Raw genomic sequence first — 6,642 nt, 5'->3', positions numbered from 1 at the left:
AGGGGCTGTTCTTATTCCCATTTTATGGATAAGAAGACTAAGGCTTAGAATAGTTACCTCTGTGGCCAGTAGAAGTAACTCCTCTTCAGTCCCATAGCCCTCAGATGGCACATCCGCAGTTCATGTTGAGCCTGGCAACAGTGCTGGGAGGTAGGCAGGGCCCTGTTGGGTTCCATTTATGTAACAGGGTAAGCGCACTCCTAAGGGGGTGAGTCATTGGTCTCTGAAGCACAGTGAAGATCAAAGCTGAACTTGACCTAGAGTTGAAGTAGCAACTCAGACCAGGCCTCTCCCATGGTCTTTTCTGTAGATCTTAAGCCTGCTCTTGCGGTAACCCCGGTGCTGCTCAGGTCACCCACATAGGGATGTTGAGTCCTGGATGGCGTACTCCTACTGGGTGGTTGAATTCCAGGCTGGTAGGATTGGAGGGTAGTTTAGTTTTGGAATAAAAGGACAAAGGAGAGGGCCTTGAACACAGGCTGGAACTTTAGTGTGGACCTGCAGGCATCATCAGGGATGACAGTGTGGGGACCGCCTGCCCTACCTATGTACAGGGCCGTCAGGGACCCCTGCAGCTCAGCCCTAGAAACCTTGCCTTGCACTGGTCTTCACCTCCAACCTGGGACATGTCTTAGCGGATCCAGCCTGGGCTGAGTCATCTAATCTCAGGTGTGATCTGAAGGGGAACTCAATATAGAAGCCACAGCAATTGGAAGAGCCTCCCACACCTCCCCTCTGGCACCCTGACTCCGAGAAGCAAGTGGAGTGTGTGCTTGCGGCTGCAGTGGGTGAAAAGGCAGCTCAGCCGTGGCCTGATGAAGACATTTCTGGAGACTATTGACTCGCATCCACCTCCATCTTCCTTCTGCCAACACATTAGAAGGAGCTCTCTCTGCTTGAGCTCTGAAATCAGGTTTAGCCCTGGTGCTGGGTTGTAATTCCACCCCAAGGGAAGGCCAGGAGAACCTTCCTTTACCACTCAGCATGTGGTGTCGGTCAAGCCAAGTATGAGCAAGCATGAAGCAACTTGTCTGCCCTGCCTCAACCATTGCAACTCTTCTCAACCTTCCAGTTTGTTACTAACTACTGTCCGGACAGGGGTCCTTTCTGCTGAGGCTGCAGGACTACCCCCTTCCCCCTGCCTCTCACTCCAAGGCCCTTCCTTACTTTTCCATTATGTTGAGCTTTTTGAAGATTCTTCTGTTTTTGGCCCTGAGTATCCTTAGAGGGTAAGATATTTTGGATTTTCTACACATTATATGAAGTGCCCATGATGGAGGAATGGCCAAATACAGCATAGTATACTATATGATCCTGCGCTATGGTTAGAAAGGATGACATAGATCCCTATAAGCCCACGTGGGCAGACCTCCAGAAATATTGTGGAATGAAAAATAGTAAATTTCAGAAGGCAGGTTAATTCACAGCAACAGCAATTAGCAAGCAAGCAAACTCCCTACAAGACGACACACTTTCTTTGGGCTCATATATACACACCTGTGAATAAATAGAAAAGGGCCAGGTGTGGTGGCTCATGCCTGTGATCCCAGCACTTTGGGAGGCTGAGGTGGGTGGATCACCTGAGTTCAGGAGTTTGAGACCAGCCTGGCCAACATAGTGAAACACCATCTCTACTAAAAATACAAAAATTGGCCAGGCACAGTGGTGGGTACCTGTAATCCCAGCTACTTGGGAGGCTGAGGCAGGAGAATGGCTTGCACCCAGGAGGTGGAGGTTGTAGTGAGCCACAATTGTGCCACTGTACTCTAGCCTGGGCGACAGAGCAAGATTCTGTCTCAAAAAAAAAAAAATATATTGGAAATGTGGAAACATAGGAACCTCTGGGGACAGGCAAAGAAGGGGCTAGAATTGGGGTGGGTCCTGAGGGACTTTGGCCTTATCTATAATGTTTAAATTTTTTATGAGAATTTGTTACATCCTTAAAAATTAATATTTAAAAAAATTTGGCCTTTCTTTGGTTGCTCCCAAACCTCCTGTTTTAAGCTCTGAGCTGATGTTCTGTACTCTGGGGGATGTGCTTGTGCCCAGTCCATCCTGGAGACCCCAAAACATGTGCAGAACACCTTATATGCCAGCTCTACCTGCGTGAGCCCGTCCGTCATCGGCCAGCTGTAGCTGACTGCAGCAGGACTTCTGGGAGCCTTTCATCTGGTCCCTCTCGGCTCCTGCCTTTCCAGACTCTGGACCTGGTTTCTTGAGCCTCTCCACACCTGGCAGCCCCCGAAGCCGCGGCATGCTTTCTTGTTCTGCTCTGACATTCATCATTCATCCTCTCTCTCTGACAGTACAGATCACGACTGCCAGTGGGGATGCTGCCTATGTAGGGAGGAAGGCATTTTCTATTTTGTTTCTGATCAGTTTCCTGAAGCTGCCTAGCATTCGGTTCATCTTCTGAGGCCATAGATGCCAGCCCTGGGCTGGATGCTGCAGGAATTTGCTGGGAGTTCTTCTGAGGCTCTACATGGTCCTCCAAAGACCTGATTGTCACTCCCCACTTGTGTGCTTGTTCTCCAGCTATCCATTGGTCATCTACTGTGTGCCTGGAACTGTGTCACTCACGAATCTATTGCTCTATCCACCTCTTCTCATTCCTGCAGTTACTCCCTGGCCCAGGCCACTACCCCTTCTCACTGGGAGACTACAGCACTGGCCAACTTTCTCTCCAGTGTTTCTTCCCTCTCCAGCCAGAGAGAATGTTCAAATGAAATCTGATCACACTCCTCCTTTGCTAAACTCTCAATGGCTTCCCATTGCTCTGGGGTCACATCCAAATGCCTTAATAGGACTCATAGGAGTGACTGGTGCGACCCCTGCTCACATCATCAGCATCCATGCTCCGGGCCACATTGAACACTCTCAGTCCACCCCTGCCATGCTGTGATGCTCTAATCTCAGCCTTAACACGTGCTTTTCCCTCTGCCTGCAAGACCCTCCCAACCTCATTTTTTTTTTGGGGGGGGGGAGGGGATAAGTCTTAATTAAGCTTCAGGTCTGAATTTAGGAGCACTTTTTTCCTAGCAGAAACATCCCTGAACCTCATAGGTTACCCCCAAATGAGTTTCGTGCATCTGCCTCCTAGGGCATTTATTACCCTTTACAGAATTGCATGTTAAATTTGTCTGGCTCTCCCTTGAGGCTGCAATGTCTTGAATAATAACAAAAATGCCAACCCCTATGGCAAGGGGAGCTCTTTTTTACCTTACCATGTGCCAGGCACCATGCTAAGCACATTTTATGCCTGGTATTATCTATTCTCACTTTTCCTGGAGTCCAGAGTCTGAGCTCAGAGCCTGCACCTCTACCCACTGGGAAGGGCAAGGCTATGGCTATCAGATTCACATTTACATCCCTAGCTCCTAGTACAGTGCCTACCACTGAGTAGGAACTCAATAACTATTTGTTGAATGAATAAATAAATCAAGAGGTGCTCAGGAATGGGCAGCAAGAATGATACCCACTTGGATTGGTTTCCTTTAAACGCCGTGAGGGCTATGCAATATATCCCTGTGACAAAACTGCACTTGTACCCTCTAAACCCATAAAAATAAAAAATGCAGTGAGGGGAAGCAGAGCTGTAGTATCGATCGATGCCAGAAACCACTGGCATGTGTAAGTGAGACAGTCCGAAGACTGTGTCCAGGCAGCACCTCTGGGACTCTGCTGGGCTGGCTGGGCTGCCTGGCTGGTGGGATTTGATAAAATGGGGCTGGGAACAGTGAGACGGTGCTGGATCTGAGGAGGAGCTGGGAACCTCCAGGCCTAGCCCAGGAAAGAGCTGTCTTGGGAGTTTCAGGTTAGCAGAGATCCAGTAAGAGCTGAATATCGGGAGGTTGGTGGAGAGACACAGTCCGTAGCCGTATTTATTTTATTCTGTCTCAAGTGGGATTTCTGCTGACGATTTAAATCAGTGCTTCTCAACTGGGATGATTTTAGCCCTTAGGAGACATTCGGCAATATCTGAAGACATTCTGGGTGTCACAACTGGAGTTGGGGAGTATTCCTGGCACCTGGGCAGTAGAGTCCGCAGTGCACACGGACACAGACAGCAGCCCCGTAGCAGAGGGCTCTCCAGCTCAAGTATCATCGGTGCTGAGGTTGAGAATCCTGGATTTGAAGGATGGAGCAGGTGAGCCCAGCGGGTGAGCGAGGTTTGTGGAAGTATCTTCCCTGATGTCCTTTGACTCCTCTTCAGCAATGCAGGCTGTGACAGAGGAGGGGTTGGGGGCTGACAGATGCCCCTTCCGCTTCCCCTTCCTCCCCCGCTCCCCAGAAAGCATGACAGGGGCCTTGGTTCCTCTCTCTGGTCTCATTCTACTCCTCTCCATTCCTCACACTTCTGTTACCACCTCAGGATCAAAAGTTTGCAACATTTGGTGCCCATATTTGAGTAGTGTGGGGATGAGTCTCAGGTGCGAGCATACTGGCCTCACTTTCTCCAGAAGACTTTGATGAGCTTACTCATTGCTCAAAACTGGGGAGTGGGTCACTACCAGAAAGTGGGGAAAAGGGGGCTGCTGACAGGGGCCATCACTGTGACATTGGGATTTGCCCTGGCAAAGTGTGAAGCTTGCCTCTGCCACACTCTGCTCCTGGTGGCCTGAGCCCTGCTTTCTGCACCTTGAGCACTTCCAGTGTTTCAGAGACAGACATTGTCAGGGGCTGCTTTGGTCGTGGAGAGCCCTCAACCCTCAAGAAGGATGTAATCTCTTAGGAGAGAATAGAATTCTCTATCCCTCTTACGTTAGTTTGGGTCCTACGAGAAGCAGGCTCCACCATAGGATTAGAGGTGCCAAAAGGGAAACGCCGGGGCAGGGTTCAGGGCAAGGAGCAGGAGCTGGCCGGAGTCTGACACCTTTGAGCTGCTTCCTGCAAAAGAGTGCTAGGACCCACCAGCTCAGCCACCGGCTCCTCTTTCCCCTTGACCCTTGGCATTGCTTGTGTGGACTTTGCCGGAGCCTCTGCAGGAGCCCTGGACAACTTGTTTTTCCTTCTCAGACAGCTAGAAAATGACTGAAGCCCAAACTCCTGCCCTTGTGCTGTCCAGGACCTTCATGCCCAGCTTCACCTTGGCATCCCACCCTCATCCTCTCTGCCCCCCACCCCGGCCCTTCACATTCCTCAGGAGCATGGGGTCTGCTGCCACTGAGCCCTCATGCCTCCTCCTTTTGCATTTGTGCCAGGTTTCCTCCTGCCCAGGGTGTCTTCTCTTTCCCTTTAGTTCAAATGAAATCCGATTGTTTTCTGGCCCAAGTCCACCCCCATGTCTTCAGGGTGCTTCAGCCCCCACCCATGTCCCAGTCCTGGGATTTCTGCTTTAGACAGGGCAGTGCTACAACTTAGCACCTCATAGTTCTCCAGTGGTTTCAGCTATTGTGATTTTGTTTCTTAGACTCGATTACAAATTCCCTGAGGGTCAGGACAATGACAAATGGCTCTCTCCCCTCCGTCCTTCTTTCCTTCTCTTCCTTCTGCCTTCCCTTCCTTCTATTTATCAAGTAGAAATTGATGCCTTCCAACTGGATTGGCCACCTCCAAGGTCCTAGAGGGGTCCCCAGGTTGGCAGAGTTGTCTGTTTTGTGTTTTTTTTTTGAGGTGGGTTTTCGCTCTTATTGCCCAGGCTGGAGTGCGATGGCACGATCTCGGCTCACTGTAACCTCCACCTCCTGGGTTCAGGCGACTCTCCTGCCTCAACCTTTCGAGTAGCCAGGACTACAGGCATGTGCCACCACGCCCGGCTAATTTGTATTTTTAGTAGAGACCGGGGGATGAGGCGCCTTCTTAAGAGGGGGTCCTGCCATCCTGAGGCTCACAGTTAGACGCCAGGATGCCCAGGGCACTTGATAGGAGGAATAATGAAGCATGGAATGCTCAGCCTGAGATGAGATGGCTCAGAGGCTGTGGGTGGAGGACAGGGCAGAGCTTTTCAAAATATGAAGGGTAGTCATCTAAAGCAAGGGCAGACAAGCTTTTTCTATAAAGGGGCAGATATTTTAGGCTTTGCAGGCCTCATGGTTTCTGTGGCGACCACTCAACTGAGTTGTGACACAGAAGCAGCCACAATATGGCAGCCAATGTGTGTAGACGTGTGTCAGTAAAACCCCATTTACAGAGATAGGTATCAGGCATATTCAGCCCTACTCCTGAGCTAGACCCTTGCTCCTCACAACGTGGTCCTTGGACCAACAGCATCACCATCACTTGGAGGCAGGTGAGAAATGCAAAATCTCAGGCTTGGCCGGGCACGGTGGCTCATGCCTGTAATCCCAGCACTTTGGGAGGTCTAGACAAGTGCATCACTTGAGGTCAGGAGTTCGAAACTAGCCTCACCACCATGGTGAAACCTCATCTCTACTAAAACTACAAAAAAAAAAGATTAGCTGGGTGTGGTGGTGCCTGCCTATAATCCCAGCTACTTGGGAGGCTGACACAGGAGAATCACTTGAATCTGGGAGGCAAAGGCTGCAGTGAGCTGAGATCTCTCCATTGCATGCCAGCCTGGGTGACTGAGCAAGATTGCATCTCAAAAACAAGCAAGCAAGCAAACAAACAAACAAACAAAACTTCTTCTCAACATAAAGATGAATTTTCCACTTTAGATCCTCAGTCTTGCAACAGGAGGCT

This window comes from Callithrix jacchus, chromosome 8, assembly GCF_049354715.1.
Source record: "Callithrix jacchus isolate 240 chromosome 8, calJac240_pri, whole genome shotgun sequence".
Classification (NCBI taxonomy): domain Eukaryota; kingdom Metazoa; phylum Chordata; class Mammalia; order Primates; family Cebidae; genus Callithrix; species Callithrix jacchus.
This window is presented reverse-complemented; position numbering follows the sequence as displayed.